Below are 18,769 nucleotides of genomic sequence, written 5' to 3' on the forward strand. Positions count from 1 at the left end.
AATTTTGTACTTAAAGAATTCTAGCTTTGGAAATGATTTCTTTCAACTTTCAAAGTTTGAATGCTACCTATTATAAATTGTAAGTTATGGTAATGTCAAACTGAGAATGTCTACTTATTTCACTTTTTCTAAATATATGATTGTAAATTAATGTCCAATGTATTGTAGTGTACAGTCTGCTTCAACAAATTAAATTTGCATTGATGATTGACGTTTTAATGATGATTCCTCTTTCTGTGTTTCATTCTCACTAGAAAATATTTAAGATGTATTTCTTTAAAATGTCTAAGTAACCTTAGAAATCACAATGTAATAAGATTGGAGTAAAAGTTAGCATTGAATATCATGCTTCTTACATATTAAATGCAATTTAAAATTACATTAACAGATTAAATTTTGATAGTTGGGCGATTGTGCAGATTTGATGCAAAATTAACTTAGTTGCTCTAAATAAAGAAAACATCCTATGAATTTGCTTCACCTAGAAATTTTCACAAATGTGTATGATTGCTTACATGTTTTCAGACAAATTGCATTCACATCCTGATGCAAATTAACAATCAGCAAATTTGCAATCCAAATGCTACAGGAAAAGAAAAGCTGGATAATGCATAGGGAATATAAAGTAATAGCATCCGGCATAATGATGAATGAATGTTACACATGGTTCTCTAGCCTCTAGTCAATTAAGTGAAAATAGAGGTTAAGGATCATTTTAAACATGACTTTTAAAAAGGGCATTGCCAATAGGATACAGTATTTAAAAATCACAGGTACTCAAATTTATTTATTTTCTTTATATACAGAAACACCATAATGAATCTTGAAAGCTTACATATGCACAGATTGCATTCAATATCAAAATATGTAATCCTACCAATATTTTATTATATCTTTTCAAAATGATCACAAATCATACCATTTCTTTTGAATAGATAATTATACAGATGCAAAGTGAAAGCTAGTGGTTAAGGTACCAGGCTAGAAAATGAGAAACCATGCCTTCAAGTCCCATCTTAGCCATAAAAGCCAGCTGGACGACTTAGCCATAAAAGCCAGTCTTCATGTATCAGCCAGTCTTCCTGTACCAACTCAGGGTTGTTGTGGTGTGGAAAATACGAAGAAGAAGGATTATTATTATTATTATTATTATTATTATTATTATTATTATTATTATTATTATTATTATTATTATTATTATTTGCCTGCCAATCACATTTATTTCATTTTGTCACAACAGTATACACAAACGTCATAAATAAAACAACATATCATGAAGAAAATATATATATATATGTAAGTAAAAAAATATGCATCAGCTATATTAATTTGATATAATGAAGGGAACAATAGGACAGGAACGGTAGGCACTTCTGGTGCTCTTATGCACACCCCTTTGTATGTATTATAAATTATTATTTGTATGCATTTGTAGAAGTAACAAAGTTTTGGAAATACATACATTTTGTTGTTAGTTGCGAAGTCGTATCCAACCCATTGCGACCCCATAGATAACTTTCCCCCTGTCCTCTACCATCCCCTGGAGACCATTTAAGCTCACGCCTACTGCTTCAGTGACTCCAGCCACTCACCTCATTTTCTGCCATTCCTTTCTTCTTTTGCTTCCAATTGTTCCCAGCATTAGGCTCTTGTGAGTCCTTCCTTCTCATTCATTAGGTGGCCAAAGAATTTGGGTTTCATCTTCAGGATCTGGCCTTCTAAAGAGCAGTCAGGGTTGATCTCCTCTAGGACTGACCGGTTTGATCACCTTGCAGGCTAAGGTACTCACAGGAGTCTTCGCCAGCACCATAGTTCAAAGGCCTCAGTTCTTGACGCTCAGCCTTCCTTATGGTCCAACTTTCATACATACATATACACTGTTAAAGACCTGGTTGTTCTTCCAGATGGTTGAACCCTTTAGTTTGTTTTTTTTCTGTTTGATTCTTTAGATTTTGCCTGTGGTCAGTTTTTTTCTTTTTTCCTGATGTGACTTATTTTAATTTGTAAATTACCCAGATTCATCTTGGATTTGGGTGTCCTTGACATTAAATTAATGATAAATCTGTACATACATCTTGTGATAACTCCCCAAAGTAGGGTTTGGTGTTAAATATAACATAAACAGGTCTATCTGTGGACCAGGATTAGCATGGGTTTAAAATTAGCAGTTTTGCAATAACCTCTGTAACAAACTCTGTAATTATGAGACAGAGAGAGGGGGGGGGGAGGGAGAAAGAGGGAGAGAAAGTGGGGGGGACTTCTTTTATGGCCCTTTGCGACATCCTGTGGCCATATGACTGTGCTTTACAATATTTTTGCTAAAAACAGACATTTACTTTTGGTTTTGGCCAAAAAATGCCCCATAGTGAACAATGGATTTTCTTAACAACCAAGGTGGTCACTTAATGACTGCAGATTTACTTAACCATGATGATTTGCTTAAAGACCATCACAAAAGTAAAATTGGGTCAGTTATGTGATGGCCTGCTTTATTATTATTATTATTTATTTATTTGTCACAACAGTATATATAAAAGCATAAGCATGAAATAACTATACGAATTGGATACAATCAAAGGGAACATTAGGATAGGAACGGTAGGCACACTGATGCTTTTATGCACGCCCCTTACAGACCTCTTTGGAATGGGGTAAAGTCAATAGTAGATAGTCTTTGGTTAAAGCTTTGGGGATTTTGGGAAGAGACCACAGAGTCAGGTAGTGCATTCCAGGCATTAACAACTCTGTTACTGAAGTCATATTTTCTGCAATCAAGATTGGAACAGTTCACATTAAGCTTAAATCTATTGTGTGCTTGTATATTGTTATTGAAGCTTTCTAGCCATCATGTTTTACAACCATAATGGGTAGTTTAAAATCTCTAATGTATAGCTTAAAAGCCACCAGAGTTGCTTAGGTGGGTGGCATATAAATTTAATAAATAAATACGGTAGCTCTCCACAGTCAACTTGATCACATCCACTGAAGAGCCACCACCTACGTGATATATTCCACTATGAAAATTCTTCCACAATGGCAACTTTCCTGATACTCGGTTGGCAATTGCCTTTCTTTAATATAAATTTATTATAAATTTCCCTTTTTTATGGTAGGCCTTTCATATTTCGCTTCAATAATTTTTTCTCAAACTACACATACCAATTTTCCTCAGTCTCTTGATACAGAATTTAGTTTTTAATCCTCTGCTTTTCTTATATGTCTGTAGCAGGGGTGAAATCTAAAAATTTTCCCTACCGGTTCTGTGGGCATGGCTTGGTGGTCAGTTGACCGGGTGGGCGTGGCCAATAACAATAAATAATAAAAATAATAAACAAAGTACACAAAATAATAAGAGGTACCAAAAATCAACTTTCACACTTTACACACATACAGCACAACACAACTGACACACACAATGTAAAAGCAGCTGCACCTCACCCAAAATGGCCCCTGCAACAAGCAGGAACCTCACACAGCCACAAAAAGCCCAAAAACCAACTTTCACACTTTGCACACACACAACACAACACAACACAACATGACTCTCTCTCACACATAAAATGCCACATACAGTTTTGTGAGATTTTGTGTATTTGTGTAGTGAAACACTACAGAAACACACCAAATCTCAGAAAGCTGCACAGAGGAATTATTGAGTCTGTCATTTGCACCTCTATAACTGTCTGGTTCGGTTCTGCAACCCAACAAGAAAAACACAGACTTCAGAGGATAATTAGAACTGCAGAAAAAATAATTGCTACCAACTTACCTTCCATTGAGGACCTGTATACTGCACGAATCAAGAAGAGGGCCGTGAAAATATTTGCAGATCCCTCGCATCCTGGACATAAACTGTTTCAACTCCTACCCTCAAAACGACGCTATAGAGCACTGCACACCAGAACAACTAGACACAAGAACAGTTTTTTCCCGAAGGCCATCACTCTGCTAAACAATTCCCTCAACACTGTCAGACTATTTACTGAATCTGCACTACTATTAATCGTTTCATAGTTCCCATCACCAATCTCTTTCCACTTATGACTGTATGTCTATAACTTGTTGCTGGCAATCCTTATGATTTATATTGATATATTGATCATCAATTGTGTTGTAAATGTTGTACCTTGATGAACGTATCTTTTCTTTTATGTACACTGAGAGCATATGCACCAAGACAAATTCCTTGTGTGTCCAATCACACTTGGCCAATAAAATTCTATTCTATTCTATTCTATTCTATTCTATTCTAATATTTTATTTTATTTTATTTATATTTTTAGATAAAAGCAGCTAAATTTAAAACTTCCTTAACTTTAAAACTTCCTTAACTTTAAATTGCTATGTCTAAAAAAAAAAAAAACTCCTAAAAAAACCCTCAATTAACTATTTTTTTAAAGCCCCCTCCCCACTTACCCAATTCAAGGGAATAGGCAGGCAGATTGAGTTGCTCACCGATGAAATGAATTGCAGGCTGGCAGATTCAGTTGCTAGCTGATGCAATTGATTGCAGCAGCTGAAGCAAGGCCAATAGTGTGTGAGACCGAAAGAAGAATCTTTGTTCTTCAAGTTCCTACAGTACTTTAATCCTACTCTTGGAGATTTGAATTCATCCAAGGTCATGTATTCCTCAATTGAGTTTCTGTCTAGCTCAACACAGAATATTAATCCTTCAGACCAATTTCCCCAACTACCTTATGGATCATGCAGCTTTCTAGAAAAGGTAGTTGAGTATTTCTGACTAATCTTACACTTCTGCCATCTTCATAATGTAGTTGACGTTCTTTTCATTTTCATTTAAAATATATGTGAATAAATCCTTTTTTTCTTAGCTTACTCTAAGCTTTACCTTTTCTTAATACCGTCTTTAGGAATCTGGCGCTCTCTGCATATTCTTTCTTGGAAAAGTACTTCTTTCCACTGCCTGTATCTGCCTTTATTTATTTTAGGCTTTGTGTAGTCATATTTGCTTTCAAAATTAGGTTGCATTTTCCCCCTTGATAGAATTACTTCTTGTACTTTTGTTACTTTTTTTTTTTGAAACTCTAGATATCTGTAATGGAATCTTATTAAATAATTAATGTTTATTAAAATCTACCTTCTTAAGAACATATTTGACTAAACTCAGTTTATCTCCTTTAAATTAAGAAATCCAGCATTACATGGTTATTTCCTTCCAAACTATCCACTACTTCTCTTTAAACTCTTGAAGTCTTCCCAATTGAGTGGGACCACGCCTGAGTTAAATAAATTCAATAAATTCAAAATCAAATAAATTCAACAGCAAAATCTATTTTTAAATGCTGAAGCCAGTATACCTTTATATACTATATAACCTTTCTGTATGATACTTACATATATTGTTGTGACAAAAATAAATAAATAAAAATAAAATAAATAAAAAAGATAAACCCATGCAAAGACATGAACAAAAAAACTTTAAGAATCAAACCAAAACATTAATTCCACAACTTTGAACTTTTTTGGGTTAAAATTGCAGCAGGTACAGAAGAAGTAGAAAACTTTCAGATTTGAAACTTTTATACAATTTTTATCGAACCATTAGATGGACACAAAGATCGCAGGAATCAGATCTCAAACTTTATATACAGAGCATAGTTTTTAACTCTGATTTGCCTTTACCTCAGCCAGCGTACATCCAAAGTGACAAAAGGAAAGTTAATAACAGCCGAGCCGGCTTTGAGGGTTTTTGTTTTGTTTCTAATAAATATTAAGGATAGTCTTTTTGAACCTGGCAGTTTCCTAACAGCATTGACTATCAAAATTTTAAACCTGCAGTAACAGCCATGGTGATGTTGAATTCTGGGAATTGTAGTCAAAATCCACTGGAGACCATCAGCCTGAGAAAGGCTTCCACAGATACCACCGTAAAGCGTAGTTGATGCTTGCATTGAATAGGAAGCAATATCATGCAATTCCTTATACTGCCACTATGTCTAACTATCTGGAGAAGGTCAGCCAACCCGGACAAGGAAGGAATAGTTAAAAAGCTCTTGGTATTCCCTCCCCTTTCAAATCATGTGTGAAATCAAATGCATGATGCGTTCCATCAAAAAAACTAATAGTTTACAAAAACATTTTGCAATCTTGTCAATTCGCCCCACAGCTTTGAAACGGGCGTTTCTTGACTTTCAGGGGAAAACAGCTAGAAAGGCGTAATTTTATTATTTCCAGATAAGATTGGCAAAAGGGAGCAAACAAACCCCACTGAAATGTTAGGGGCTTTGACAAGCATATACAGGAATGGAGTGCTGTGCGTCTTCCCGAGAAATGCCTGCCCTTTCACGGGCAGCGTCGGAAAAGATCTCAACTCTTAACTGAGGAAAAAAACCCCGAACAGTATGCAGCATGTTTTGCCCAGTTAAAGGTGCACGGCAGCTGCGTTGAGGTTGGAGGGAAACGAAGCTGCTGGAAAACGGTAAAACTGACCGAAAAGAAAAAGGCGAGCGTCTGAGGGCAAGCGCGGCACCAGAGGGACCGGGGGCGTAAGGAATACGGCCTTGGTATCACGGACGGCGAAACAACAAACAGGCGCAAGGGAGACGACCGGCCTGGACTCCGTCCCTTCAGCCCTGAGACGGCAGGCGCGTATGAAGCAGCTTTTCTCGTACGTGAACTGACGGCGGCGGTAGCGCCCTCGCTATCCCCCCTCGCGCCCCTGCGGAGACGGAGGGCGCAGGAGGAGGAAGGAGGACGAGGAGGCGGGGGGAAACTGCAACGCCAGGAGCAGCGGCGGCAGCAGCAGGAGGAGGAGGAGGAAGTAGCGGCGACCGACGAGAAGGGAGCTTGGCGGAGGCGGAGCCGGCGCTTGAGCCCGGCCGGCCTGGACTCGGCTCATTACGACGGCCGCCACCGGCAGCAGCAGCAGCGTTTGGCTGCCTTCGGTGAGTCGCCTTCTGCGCGGTTCTTACGCCTCCTGTCCGAGAGCCGCGCGCTCGTGCGGTGCAAGAAAGGGAATCCGGGCCTGGGTTGATTGGCGGGGGAGGTGGGGTGCGGGGATTCAGGCCCCGATGAAGCCAAGCGACGGCCTCCAGCGTGGAAGTCTTCCTGCTTGGCTTGACTCGGCCTCAGTTCGCCCATCCCTGCTCAGCCCCATTCGTTCCCCTTTTGTTCTGTCGGGGGCTTGAAGCTTCATAGCCGAGGCCTGGGGAGAAGAAGAAAAAAAAAGAAGGGGAAAAAAAAGGAGCTCCGCTGGCGCCTGCGGAGGGGATGGGGAGGCGCAGCGTGGTCATCCAAAAGAAAGAGGACCGTCCTGCAGTTTTATCCCGGCTCCGTCTTGCAGCCTCCACCTTCCTAACATCCAAACAACTCCCCCCCACCCCGGGTCCCCAGCCAAAATCAGCAGGGTGGCTGCGTCAGGGCCAGAATAGAATAGAATAGAATAGAATTTTTATTGGCCAAGTGTGATTGGACACACAAGGAATTTGTCTTGGTATAAGAGGTGGGATTGGAATTGGGTTCCCTTTTGGAGTTCGGGGCCACCTGGAAAAGTCTGGTTTATAAACTTCGTGCTGGCCTTCTAAGCATTTGTTTTTTTTTGGTCTTTTCAACACCATCCTGATGTTCCTTCCTTCACCCTCTCAAGTTCCAAGCACTCGTATAGGCGCCAAAGAAAAGAAAGAAAGAGGGGGAAAAAAGAACTGGAAAAACTGTTTTTATTAGTTTTGAGAACCCCCTTTGAACTGCAGGGGGAAAAGGCGGGGAGAACAGGGAAAAGGCTGAGATTGATGGTGGAAGGATCTGAAGAACTCCTACTGTGAATCCAAAGCATAGCCCCATGCCAGCCTCCTTTCTTCTTTCACACATCAGAAACAATGAAGTCTAGACAAATAATTTTGTTCTAAGGTAGGCCTCTTACAATCCCAGCCCAGTGATCTCTCTGAAGTAAACATTCATTAACAGCGCATCATCTGTCACTCACTTCCATCTTGAAAAAGTGTATTTAACTTGTTCGTTGAGACAGTTGCTGTAAGGCTGGTGTACCAAATGGTACAAAATTCAATGAAACTATATTTTCTTTGTGTAAACATCATGCATAAAATACATAGAAGGTGATCCTACAGTTGTATTTCCACTTTTACCGAAGTTTTTTTTCCCCATGGTGTTTGCTTTTATATAAAATTGAAAACAATCCACAAAACATGTCATGTATCCAAAGTTCATGTGCTGGTGTAATTTTAACAAAGAAGGAAGGCTTCTAGTGAAACTAAAATAGTATAGCGAGAGTTATGTATAAAATGGTCTATATAGAACATAATTTAGATTTTGTTTAGCTTCTTGCTTCATTTCTATGTGCATTGTATGCAGCTAAGCCTAATAATAATGTGAACATATAAATATTTTTAGGTTAGGGGTTTGGAGTCTGAATATTAATACATTGCCACGATTCATCTCTACATTCTAATGATTACTCTAAAATAATTTGACCTGTTGCTATTGTAAGCATACAAATGATACAATGCAGATTTTAGTTAGCTTTCAAAACAGTACTGGAATAGATATTTTGCTACCATTCAATATTTAAATAAGTTTAAATATTTTTTAAAAGAAAATCAATGTCAATATGTTCAACAAACTCATCCATTTGTAATCCATACAATTCTAGGAACAGTTATAGATAACTTCATGATCAGAGTTTTGTTTTTAATGTTTAACATAGTTTCTTCATCTTATCTTTTTCTTCCTCAACATACTACAGTAGTGCTTATTTTGAATTTAAAAATATCATTTGCAGATATAATAGATATTGTTTTTTGGATCCGTAAAAAAATCACATTGAATTATTTACCTGTGAAAGACCACACTTATTAGTACTATAAAGTTAGCTGAAATCAATGTTGAGACAATACCCTGCCTGAACTTTCTATCTTCCAGTTGAGTTGCGTAAGAATTCCTAGGTAACGGTAATTCTAGTCCATTTAGCATGGCCATTATAATTTAGTAAGTCTGAAGGCACCAAGCCACAGAAAGCTGTAGTGGAGAATTTTTCCAATTCTGTTTCCATGACATATGTAGGGTATCTTGTTGCATCATGGGTAGCCTAGTTGTCTTTTTATTATACAGTTCAAAGATAGAAAGACTGAATAAAATCCACAATTAAAGATAAAATACATTAAATGAAGATACAATAAATGGAAATGAATTTATGCAAAAGTAAAGTTCATTTGATGGTGATTAAGTTCATCCTTACTTTGTTCTTAAATACTGGATGAGGTTCTCCTGTTAGTGGGACATAGAAATTGATTTATTTAAAAAATAAACTTTAAAATAACTTAAAAGTAACTTTGGATAATTTTGGTTAGCAAAAAGTCCTCATTTCCTGTGAAGTTGTACAAGGTCATCACAAGTGGCATACCCAAAAGCTATATATGAGCATAAAGAGAGGAAACAGATTTTTTCCAGTTACAAAATGTTGTAGTTTCAGTTCTCTTTAAAAAATCATATAACAGTTGTCTCTTTATTACCTGGTAAATAGTTATCTAAAAAGATGGTAAAAGTGCACTTGGATTTCTTTTCATATATATACTCTTTCATTCCTGAATAGCAATTGTAGGCTGCCTGCCTTCAGAATTAGTTTCTCTCATCTTTTCTTACATTTCCTGCATTTAGCAAAAATGAGTGTTCTGTTCTTCTCACTATTATCATGATTTTTATTGATATATGAATTGCTTTTTCTTCGTCTGCATTTATTTATTTATTTATTTATTTATTTATTTATTAAATGTTTTTATACTATACCACAGTCCTAAAGGACTTTTATGTAAATTTTGTTTTTTTCTTCCTAAATTCCTATGCTCTATCACATTTTAGTAATTGGACATGTTTTTTTCAGTTCTTTTAATTGTTAATTTGAAGATACAAAACAACTAAATAATACAATCATAGCATAATTGTAAAAATAAAAGAAGGCTGGAATATACTTTCAGAAAAAGCTAAACTTCAATGCTATTTGGTAGTATATTATTGATAGTAGAATGCTATTTAAGTTTAGTATTAAGTGTTTCTAACTAAAGGCTAGAAATGTTTCATGTAGTAAATTCAGGATTATAGATTAATAATTTTTACCCTCCTTTATTTAAATAGCAGAAAACGCAAGATGCAGCCAATGGGCTTCCTGAATGTTATTGGAAAATCTTTTTTCTAATTGTACTGTTCTATACGTACTTTCTTCAGAGAAGACTTTATTGGGCCTAGGTAGAATTTCTTCAGAAATAGACTGAAGTACTCAAATGTGTTTAATATTTCTCATTTACTGATATGAAAGAATGAAATGTAGAACTCATTTTTGATGTGGATGTAGAATCAATGTACTTTTATCAAACCTTACTGAAATGGCACTTCAAGGAAATGATTTGTCTGGAAAATAGATAAGTTGATAGTTATAAAACAAATTATTGGTTAATTATTCAACAAGCATTTTAGTTGAAGTAAGTTAAGATATAGTCTTTCTGGAGTCAGGCTCAATCCACGGTGACTACGTGGACAGACCTATCTCACTTTCTTGGTAACAATAAGATAATAATACACTATTGATCTGTTTAACCATCCAGTCTACTATGTTCTACTGTCCTGGATTTCTTTGTGGTTTTCAATCAAAGAACTAATCAAGTTCAAGACTTTTTCAAGATCAGCCATTATCAGTTGATGCATGTAATGTTTTATATCCATAGTAACATCAAACAATAAAATTACCTTAAAGGGAAAGGCAGCTAGCGTCATGTAAATGCTATCTGGTGACAAATGCATGACTTTTAACATAGTATACTTCTGTTGAGCTACTTAAAAGAAATAATCATTTGTTATGTTGAACTAAGGCAATTGTATTATTCATAAAATGCATCCCTTTGAACTTCCAGCAGGTATATACTTTGTTATTTTATTCAAATAATAAAAGAATTGTTGCTGTGAAAACATTTCAAACTAAAAAGTCAGAGGGTGGTCATTTTATAGCTATGAAGTTGCTACAAGTAGCTTAATTCAGTGGGAGGCATAATTTTGAGTCAAATAAGTACAGGAAGACCAGTCTGGCAATATTACATCCTCCTACTGATGTGTTTCTACATAATAAATGATGCAAGAACAGATTTCCCTGACTTTTTTCGTCTTGTGGCCAACAAAAGGATTTGATAAAATCTGTGTTACCTTTAATTCAAATGCCCTGTTCCTGTGTATTAAGACAGTGCTAAGATGTTGCAGGGAGGAAGCATATGTTAAATAATATCTTTTTCTTCTTTGGAGAAAATGGATTCATAAACCTTTAAAAGAGTACTGCATGTATATTGTTTGATTACTTAATTACTTTAATATTCATAGCTTAATATATAAAAGTCAATTGTATGTGAACTACACACTCTTATTTTTGGCACTCTTGACGGCCAAAAATGGGCCACACAGAGGTCCCCCGAGGCCCCTGTGCAGCTTGTTTTTGGCCTCCATGGCCTCCAGCAGCACTCTGCCGGCCAAAAACGGGCCACGTGGAAGCCTCCACATGGCCTGTTTTTGGCTGGCAGAGTGATTCAGGAGGCTGGAGAGGCCGAAAATGGGCCATGTGGGGGCCGCATGCGGTCCATTTTGGCCGATAGAGGCACCATGGGCTGGTTCTTTGATATTTCCAGGCTGGCCTTGTGGGCTGGATTTAAGCACCTCTATGGGCCGGATTTGGCCCACGGGCCTTGAGTTTGACACCCTTGTCCTAGAATATACAGGTAGTGCCACAACTGTAACCAAATTCTCCATGAGGAGATCTCTCTCTGCCCCACCATAACTAGATCTACTCATCTTTGCCTTTTTTTCTGCAGCTATAGGTGTGCCCAACCAATGTGAGGCCTCCTTGTACTTTGCTGCAGGCAGGTTCTTGCAATCATTGGAAAGGTCATCATGCAATTTAGAGAAAGGGCCTATCAAACTATCACAAGAATTATGGTGATTGCTTATCCTATTTTGGGATCCCAGCCCCTTTCTGCAGCCTGGTGGAAGGGCTAAGTTCCACTTGGTAGGCAGTTCTTTCAGCAGCCCCAAGAGATGAGAAGGTGTCCTCTTGGCAGATAACAGAGTTGGAAGGGTCCTTATATTGGCAGCATGTAACCTTCCCTGCCAACTTCCCCATTTGCTTTCCGGGCAAGCCAGCAAAGAAGATTGCAAATGGTGAACATGAGATTGCAGGGCTCTTGGCCAGTCGTAAGTGCAAGCAGGTTTCCACATGTCTGAAGTGGTTGTGTGATGTGGGAGCAAGCTATCAGAACTTTTAACTATAGTCAAAAGTGCTTTACAATTCAGGAAACATCCTTTCCAAGGCCATCATAACTTGAATGGTCATTAAATAATTGCTCATAAACCAAGGGCTACCTGGACACTGAATTTATATTTCTCTATTGCTTTCTGTTCTGTCATTAATTCTCAGTTCATTTGAAACTTTTCCATGTAAATTGGACAGTAAACATGACTGGATGAGCTACATTTGTTGTAAGGCTACATTAACAGAATCTTGCAAATCTGAAATTGCAAACTTTCCACCTGCCACTTTAAACTGCTAGATCCATTAGGGCAGGTCCTTCTTAAGTTTTTTTTTTCTCTGACTATTAAACTATTATGACTTTGCCTCTCTTGTCTGAAGTTTCCTAGGCAATAGCACCACTCCCTTTTCCTCAAAGTTATCCATGCATTCCATCACACACACCCCAAAAATAGGAAAAAATGTATTTATAGTGATGAAGCCTTCTTTTGCACATATCTTTTAAAATTTACACAAGGCCGCTGGGTGAACTCATCTACTACAATGGGATGAGATATTATCAGTATGTTGGTGATATCCAACTATATATCTCAGCCCTTGGATAAGCAATGCTGTGAATGTTTTAGCCTCCAGGGGAGGAGATGTCTGGAGGCTAAAACAACAGGTGTTAGCTGAATCCTGGCAACACTGAGTAGCTCCAGGTTTGGGGACTTTCTAGGACCATGCCATCTTTGGTGCTGGATGGGGGTCACACTATCCCAGACAGACCAAGTGTGCAATCTAGTTTTTCCTAAGACTCACAATTTCTGCTTAAGAAGCAAGTGGCAGTTGTGGTTAGGAGGGACCTTGCACAGCTTTGAGTTGTGCAGAAGTTGCACCTATTCCTGGACTGGGAGGCTCTGGTCACAGTCACTCATGCCCTAGTCAACTCCAGATTGGACTGTTTTGGGACTGCCCTTTAACAGCATTTGGAATGTGCATGATGCAATGAGACGGGCAGTTATGTGTGATCCTTGGACTGCTCATATTACACGTCTGTTCCATCTCTATGAGCTACATCGGTTCCAGTTTGCTTCCAGATCCAATTCAAGGCACTTCGGGGGTTTTAATCCTTAAAGTCCTTTGTGGCATAGGACTGGATTATCTGAGGGACCGCCTCCTTTCAGTTACATCAGCCTGGCCCATTAGATCTGGCAGAGAGGGTATGCTGCTAGGTACCTGTATTATGTGGATCCCAGGTGGCATGCTTTCTCTGCTGTGACTTACCTTTTGTAGCGTTTTCCCCCTGGACATTTGGGTAGCCACCCTTTTATTGTTGCAGAAATCCCTCAAGACATGATTATGCTATCAGGCCCCCTGTTATCAGGGAATCAGAGATTTGTTTAGATGGTAATGTATGTATGTATTTAGGTAGGTAGGTAGGTAAGTAGATAGAGGTAGATAGATATAGATATAGAGAGGGAGAGGGAGAGAGATTGAGAGAGATTTTTAATCATTTTCATTTTAATGCTGATTTCTCTATTCTTAAACGTCTTTTTTATATACGTGCAATATTCTTTTTTATTGATCATTGTATACTTCCCAGAGTCACTTCTTGTGAGATGGGAGGCTATATAAATTTGATCAACAAATGACTAAATGCTGATGGCTTTACATACATAAGTTATAATTATTTTTAAATAATACCAGTAATTTATGCAAATATGCTGCACAGTGTTTAAAAATATAATTTTTGTTCAGTTAACTCTAGTGCAGTCTAACCATCCTGATTTTGAATCATAACCCAGAAGTATTAGCGGTTAGAAATTCTGGAGTTCATACACTTCTAAAGGAACCAGATTGTTTATTTCTTCTCTGAGTAGTGTGTTTAAGATTATGTTCTTAGAAATTAAAGCAGCTTGCTTATAAAATAATTGTTAAAAGATAGAATAGAATAGAATAGATTTTTTTATTGGCCAAGTGTGATTGGACACACAAGGAATTTGTCTTGGTGCATATGCTCTCAGTGTACATAAAAGAAAAGATACGTTCATCAAGGTACAACATTTACAACACAAATGATGGTCAATATCATCAAAAGATAGTAGCTTGCTTGCATTTCTGAATAGCTTGTGTTTCCATAGGGACATTGAGCTCTTAGTCTGGTAGAGCTAAAGATAGGTAAACTTTCTTTCCTTCATAGCCAGAATAAAAACAAGTGAATGGAAGAGGAACAAAGAGTTGTCCATATATTACTCACTAATTTTCATAGATTCAAATCTGTAGTAGTATAGTGTCTTCCATCAGTGAGCCACTGCATCAGTTGCAATATCCTACAGCTATTTGAAATGGAATAACCTAGGCATTCAATAGGCAGACCTTTGGCAGTACAGTATAGTGGCTGTATCTGATTTAGATGAGGTAAGAGGCAAAGCAGGATATTATATATTGATTTGTATAGGAGCCTTTTAAAATTTGCATGCAGACATACAAAAAATAGAATTTGCTTTGCTATCTAATTTGGTTTAGAATTCTGCATTATTGCATAATTTATTGAACTTTAAAGCGATAACCTCTGGAGAAACTACAGTTTAAAGGTTTATAGTTATATGAGTCATATATGTCTGTTGGGATTAAGTATACCGATCCACACTTAACTCCTTCTTTGGCACAACTAGTTGGAAATTCATAAGTATACTTTGTTTAGCCTGCCACAAGGATCAAGACCCCTCTCTTGACATGTTAGAATTTAAAACCATGCTTCACCTTGACTTCTTTTAAGAATAATAAGTTTAGTATCTTGGTTTATGTGTTGTACAAAACAAACCCTGTTTTGTATAACTATTCCCTGCTGGAAGACAGACAAATAGTGAGTAGCATGCATCAGCCTACAAATCCAAACACGATAAGCCAACATTTGTTGTTATGTGCAAATTGTTTACAATATGGGTACAATTTGTATAGGCAGAAAACATGAGTAGACTGTGCTGTTTAGAAATCTCTGTCAGCTGAATTGAAGAACTAGTTAATACTTAGAAAAAGATTTCTATTCCTGTCAGCCTTACCAGTAATAGGAAACATGACCAGATAACCTAATTCTATTTTATTGTAAAACTACATTAACAGTATCTTGCAAGTCTGGAAGGGGTATTTTCTTGCTGTCTGCGTACATGTTGAGGTACTAGGGAGGGTCCCTTCTGAATCTCTTGCCTTGCCTACTTACCAGCTGTGGGATATGCTGCTTTTTATTTGACCAGTTCTTCCCATATAATATACCACCAGAGGTACCATTCAGCAGGTTCTGACCAGTTCTGGAGAACCAGAAATTTTGAGTAGTTTGGAGAACCGGTAAATACCACCTCTGACTGGCCCCACCCCCATCTATTCTCAGCCTCCCAAGTCTCAGCTGATCAGGAGGAAATGGGGATTTTGCAGTAACCTCACCCTGGAGTGGGGAAGGAATGGCGATTTTACAGTATCCTTCCCCTGGAGTGAGGTGGGAATGGAGATTTTGCAGTATTCTTCCCCTGTCATGCCCACCAAGTCACACCCACCAAGCCACACCCACAGAACCAGTAGTAAAAAAATTTGAATCCCACCACTGATTATTACCATTCTTTTTATTTCCTTTCTTTTTTGTTTCCTTCCTTTCTTTTTTGACAGCATACAAAGAAACATAAATGTTTATTTCTATGCCAGTGCCCCAATATATTGTTACAGTGAAGTAGTGGAGCAGAGTTGTACAAAATAGTCTATTTAAAATCACACCATTGAGCTTTGTAACTGAGTTGGGATTTCATCAGTATCAAACACTTTAGCCAAGTATCTATTTTAACTTGGATACAAAGCCATGGGTAACGTCAAGTGTCGCATCGCTTTTTCAAGATCATCCATCTGCTGTGACACAAGGTCACTTGGGGAGAAGAAAAAAATGAGATAAGATTGGAGATATTTTTGTTAGAATTTTCATTAGGACAATCCATGGAAATATTTGTTTTTGTTCAGATAAATTAAGGAAAATAATGAATTTGTATGCTTTTAATCAGTTTCATAATAGTTGTTAATCATGGCTGCTCTGAATTTCACCAGGACTCCAGCTTAAGGCAGAGGTTTTTACTTTAACCTTTCAGTTCCTTCTGTATGCATCTAACAATAGGTTTCTGTGTTGTTTGATGATCATTATTTTTGAGTTTGAGTTGATTGAGTTTTGCCAGAACCTCAACTTAAATATTAGGGCTATGTGAATCATTTGGAAGGATGCTTTGTGAAACACTCTTCTAAATTGCTCCTTTAAGTACCAAAGTGCTGGACTTTTTTTTTAGGATCACTGCAGACAATTCAAGGGTTCCTCCCGATTATCTGAATAATCCAAGAGAAGTCCCACAGTGTGGGCACATACAGGATCAGATAATCCTTTGATTTCTTCATTCAGCTCTTTTTATTTGTTTGTCTATTAAATATATATGGTTGCCCAACTCACAGTTTTTATTCTGATGATATTCTGATGTATTATGTAATATAGCAAGCTAAAATTTATTTAATGTGGCTGTTTTAAAAAGCGCCACACAAAAAGAGAGAGAGAAAAAGAGCTATCAGCCGTCTGTGAGTCTCATTTACTCTCTCATATTTGCCTTATTTGCAGCAGGAGTAAAGAGAATTGGGTATGGGAAGGATAGCTCCTCTGGCTTGGGAAAGCATCCATGTTAATAGCTTTCAAGTCAAGTGCCAGAAAATGCATTTCTGTTCATGGTACTTTCAATTATTATGTTTCTATAAAAGATGAAGTAGAATCCTTAAAAAGAAATAGCCATTTAAGCTAAAATTTAATCATCTGTTGGTGGCAAGAATCAATCTAGATATCAAAGTTCAAGCATCCCCAAGAGATGATTATCGAGCCTCTTCTTGAAGGCATGTAGTAAAGAGACGCTGATTAGAAGTCTGTGTAATTCCACTGTGGAAATGTATTTACTCTTGAGAGGATTTTCCCCTAACATTCAATTTGAATTCATTTTCTATAATTTAAATCTATTATTACATGATAAAGAACAGGTCTTGGCCTTTTTTGAGGTGACACCTGATAAGATATTTGAAGGGTGCTATCTGGTTCCTCTGTCGTCTTTTTGCAGTATTAAGTATATCAGCTCTTTCAGACTCTCTTCGTAGGGCTCAATTTCTAATACCTGATTATCCTCATTGGCTTTCTGTAAAAAGTATAGATTTAATACGGAACATTAGAACAAAACCAAGACCTTTTTTTCCCCAAGAGTTTCAAAAATATGCTTAAAATGACCAATTGTTTAGTCTTCCTCTATTCAGTAATGGCCATTGTGGTGGTTATTTTTACTGTACATTTAATCCAGCCTTATTGTATATACTATAGCTAACCAAATTACATTCTGAATGGCTTTCTTTTTTACTCCTGTAAGATTTACAAGCTTGATTAGAGGAAGGCTGGTGAAGCATAAAAATATGGCCCTCCAGAATTGTTGAAATATATTACCAAGTCCCCACCAGCATGGGCATATCAGCATCTGAAAAGCAGCAGACTGCACATCCCTATCAAGTATTTCTGTACAGGGATAGTTTACAGATTAAAACTGAAATACCTCTTCTATCCATGAGAAAAAGGGCTATGTGTGTATGTGTTGTGAGAAGGGAGGGAGGGGAGCATAAGTTATCTTGATAAAAATACTACTGCAAGTTTTGGTTTTCAGTTTTAAGAAATGTATGCTCCCCATGGTGTCATAAATGATTCTTTTTGCCATCTCCCATTGTGGAAAAGGACAGTCATTTATCCAATTCAGAGTTCTCCTGTTTGATGTAATTGACAATCTTAGTCAGATACAAGTCATAACGGAAGGATAAGAGGGAAGAAGCATTTTACCCTATTATTTATTCCTGTTTTTGAACTAGGCTTTCTCAAACTGTGGGTTACAATTATCCCAACTGGGTTGTTTCTAAATTATGCAGTGAAATATGCTGATAATGCTGTTTGTGAACAATGTCCAGTTATATTTGCTGATGGTTCTTATATGGAACCACATGGAAATATCCAAATGGCTCATTAAATTTCTTCCTTTTTAATTAGTTGACCTTTTTTTTAAAAAAAAACACAAGTTATAATTGCATTGGTATTTTATGATAAAACAAAGCAAGCGTACTCTGGACATTTATATAAGTCATTTAACTGTCAGCAGTCAAACAGATGATGAATGAGCAGCAAGCTAATTTTACAAGCATTGTGCTTTCATGGAATATGTAACAATATCTGTTAATTGACAATATTTTATAGATGAATATCCTAAGTTGCATATTCAGTATTCAAAACAGATAAAGACCGATAGAACAAAGAGACATAATGAAAGGACCCACAGAGCCTTGAATACACTCCCCAGATATGGGAATATTTTTAAATACAATAAGAGCAATCATTTTAACTGTATGAATTTACTTTTAATTCATTTCAGATTAAATTAAGATTTCTACTTTATTTTTATTTATTATTATCTTCTTTCTAGAATATAGCCTTCAAGTTTG

At 37.1% G+C, this 18,769-nt stretch overlaps 1 protein-coding gene across 2 annotated transcripts in view; it reads left to right on the top strand.

Moving 5' to 3' along the window:
* The window catches only part of SOCS6 (suppressor of cytokine signaling 6), a 44,099-nt gene that overhangs the window by 8,787 nt on the left and 16,543 nt on the right, over nt 1-18,769 (top strand). Inside the window, exon 1 of one of the 2 annotated variants that reach the window (XM_058178564.1) lies at nt 5,126-6,905. The exons of the other annotated variant lie outside the window; for it this stretch is intronic. The gene's annotated coding sequence lies outside the window, so the exon portion shown is untranslated. Of the gene's footprint in view, nt 1-5,125; nt 6,906-18,769 lie in introns of those variants that run through there. 2 annotated transcript variants of the gene reach the window in all.

The sequence above is a fragment of the Ahaetulla prasina genome, chromosome 3 (assembly GCF_028640845.1).
Source record: "Ahaetulla prasina isolate Xishuangbanna chromosome 3, ASM2864084v1, whole genome shotgun sequence".
NCBI classification, from domain to species: Eukaryota; Metazoa; Chordata; class Lepidosauria; order Squamata; family Colubridae; genus Ahaetulla; species Ahaetulla prasina.